Source organism: Pteronotus mesoamericanus, unplaced genomic scaffold, assembly GCF_021234165.1.
Source record: "Pteronotus mesoamericanus isolate MK-2021 breed Mesoamerican mustached bat unplaced genomic scaffold, CSHL_Meso_final contig_24, whole genome shotgun sequence".
NCBI lineage: Eukaryota > Metazoa > Chordata > Mammalia > Chiroptera > Mormoopidae > Pteronotus > Pteronotus mesoamericanus.
Genome location: NW_026555100.1, coordinates 30,022,860 through 30,026,253, shown reverse-complemented (window position 1 = coordinate 30,026,253; position 3,394 = coordinate 30,022,860). Strand labels below are relative to the sequence as shown.

Here is a 3,394-nt window from a genome sequence, read left to right as displayed (position 1 = left end):
ACCTTCCATTTTCACTGAGAGCCTTGCTGAATAGAGCAATCTTGGTTGCAGGCCTTTGCTTTTCATTACTTGGAATATTTCTTGCCAATCCCTTCTGGCCTGCAGTGTTTCTGTTGAGAGATCAGCTGCTAGCCTCATTGGGACTCCCTTATCTCTTACTACCTCTTTCTCCCTTGCTGCCTATAGGATTCTCTGTTTGTCTTTGATATTTGCCATTTTAATGATGATGAGTCTCAGAGTGGGCCTCACTGGGTTCCTCTTGAATGGGACCCTCTGTGCTTCCTGGCCTTGGGGGACTTTTTCTCTCCTCCAATTAGGGAAGTGTTTCAGTATGACTTTTTCAAACAGGTTCTCTCTCCCTTCCTCATCCTCTTCTCCTTCTGGTGTCCTTATTATATGGATATTAGTACATTTCAGGTTGTCCTGCATTTCCCTCAATGCCTCTTCATTCTTTTTGAGTCTTTTCTCACTTTCTTGTTCTTCCTGGGAGCTTTTCTCTACCATGTCCTCCAGCTCGCTGATTCGATCCTCGGTTTCATCGAGCCTGCTTTTGATTCCTTCTACTGTGTTCTTCAATTCAGAAATTGTATTCTTCATTTCCTCTTGTCTCTTATGAATCATTTCTATGTCCTCTTTCGTGCTGATATAGTTTGCACTAAGTTCCTTGTAGTTCCTTGTTGATGAGAAACAAAAAGTAAAATTGCATGGGAAGTGTTTGCTTCACCATAGCATATATTTTAGTTTTATTTTAATGTACTATGGTTTCTTCAAATATACTTTAATAAATATATTTTATTTAAAAGTAGATGTTAATTTACTTACCTTTTGCAAGCTGCTGGGGGAACATAAAACATACTCACATTGCTTAAGGATTTGCTGATGTTCTTCACATCCAGCTGTAGCATATTTCCAATAATTGGCAGAGGCGTGGGGCCAGGTGGAAGTCTTCCTTTTCCAGAGCTCTGTTTCCACAGTGAAAGAAGAAGCAAACAGGAGAGACAGAGCACCACGACCACAACTGGGTCCATCAGAGCGGTCTCTTCTTACTGAGTCTCTTCTTAAAATCCAACCATTTACCGCACTCCCCACTGCCCAGCTTTGCCTCTTTGACTTACTGGGAGATTACTCAGCTATATCTGTTCGTTTTGATCTTTCTTTTTTGAGAGCCTCACTGGGGAGATTCTGGGTTAACAGATTTGGGGTACAGCCAAACTGTTGTTATTTGAACACGCCATGTGGTTGAGAACCAGAGAAGTAAATATTGTGATAATAAAATTGCTCAGTATTCTGGATTCTCAGATTAATGATCAACTGAGAATTTGTAAGTGTGGGGGCAATCCTTGTATATAAAAATGCTTATCCTTTAATGTTTGTTTCTTTGGTTTTTTTTGATTCATTGTATGTATTAAAAGTTACTTTTTGAGATCGCACCTTGTCAGGTTTAATGTTTGCTGACACTAGAATATTTTTAAAAATTGTTTTGAAAGCTCAATTATCCAGAATTAATGAGGAAAAATAAGAGTCTTTCTACAGCTGGAAATAGTAATTTTTCATAAAAGTTTAAGGGGAAAAATATCTAAACATACCAGTTCTGATAAAGAAATGAGGCAGTTTCAAATGAAAATAGAAATTTAAGTGAAGTGACTTTATAAAATATCAAAACTAGCTAAATTACATGCACAATAACTTTAGAGAGGAACAGCAGTGGAACTTAAATATGATAGGACTTATCAATAATAAATAAACATTTTAGTGCAAATTATGCAGAAAATTTTCTCCAAGTCAAGATCATAACAGTCATTCTGATCTGTACAAAATCAGCTTCAGTTCTGTTTATAGTCTATATAGTATAAATATGAATTCAGCAGCTGTGATGAATGGCAATTTGCAAATCATAAATATACATGTGCTCAGTTATGAGTCCCATTTCTCTCTTGGTAGTTCAGTTTTCAGGAAAGCCCATAATGGAGCATGGAACTGTCCATGCATCGTTATCACCTGCTCTAGTTTCTCTTTCTTGGCCCTTCTACAGGGGCAAATTGTTCTCTTTTGAGCTTCCATGAAGCTACTGAGAAAATCATGTATTTCACTTTTTCCCTCCAAGAAATCTTCAGCTATGTTATCAGAATCTTCCTCAGCTTCCAGGGCAGCTACTTTGAACTTGCCTGTAGGGCGCTGGCACCACAGCTCTCACTAAGTTCATGACGCCTTTGCATCTTCTTTTCAAAAGCAGATTTCGTTTGTGTAAGTGATTCATACTTATCTAAAACAGTTTGCCTTTGGGCTTCCAAGCTGCACTTCAAAAGCAGATGTTTTTCTTCCTTGCCGCTCAGTACTTTTCAGTTAGTCATCCTTGTCGGTAATAATTTGTTTTAGCTGAGGCAAAGTAAGAAACTGTTCTAGTAATATCTTCTCTTGTTCACTCATATCTGGCAGTCGTGACACACTTAGTTCTGAGAGTTCTGGAAATGCATCAGGGACATCTGGCATCTTGTAACCAAAACCACTTTGGTTTATCTGTGCCAAAGTGTGTGTTTTGGGAATAGGCAAGGAGGCAGTTTTGAAAGGTTATCAAATGAAGGAGCAGTGGGATTGGCTGTTGCATCATTTGCCATTGATGAAGAAACAGCGTGAGCAACAGATAAAGATCTGATAGTACTATTAGCTTCTTGTGGGGTATATGGAAGAAGAAATGGAAAACGCTAAGAGGCATAGGGAGGAATCGCACCTGGGGTACTGTATAGGTACGGAAATGCTGCCGAAGTAAAAGGTAAAACTGGAGGGTTTGCCCAAAACTCATCCAATAGACTCTGAATAATTTTTCCATGATCTGAGTGCATTGTAAAAGATTAAGATTAATTAATATCAATTGTCAGTGAATGGCAACCTGTATTCCGCATCGTTCTGTATTTCAGCTATCGTGGAGTGGGAGCTCCGGAGGGGCCCTATCCATTGCTCCTTCTCTGTTGGAAGCTGGCGAGGCTGTCAGGGGAGCCCACTGTGGAGGAGCAGGCGCTCCTGCTCAGGGGGAAGAGCCAGATCATCTTCCATGGGTCCCTGGGCCGAGGCCCTAAACAGTTCTGGCCTGCTTCACCCAGCTGCTCAGCCCGGCCGTTCTCCAGGCTGGAGAGGTGGGTGTTTGCATCCCGGACCCAAGGGCTGGGCGGCTGCATGTTCTCTAAGCAAGCCTGGCTGAGGGTTCTCGGGCCCTGGGGGTCATGACTGCAGGAGGCCAGAGAGTAGGGACTCGTGGCTCGGGACAGGCCACCCTTCTACCTCTCTATCCCTTAATGTTTTATCAAACACTAGTATACTTTATCCTTCTACTGTACTAACAACATAGCAAAGTAAACATACACTGCACAGCATCACTTGTTAATCCTGAATGCCCAAA

The 3,394-nt window shown here is 41.1% G+C and overlaps 1 pseudogene; it reads right to left on the bottom strand.

The window, feature by feature from the left end:
* Positions 1-1,914: 1,914 nt before the first annotated feature.
* Positions 1,915-3,044, bottom strand: LOC129069833 (vacuolar protein sorting-associated protein 37A-like; annotated as a pseudogene).
* Positions 3,045-3,394: the final 350 nt, after the last annotated feature.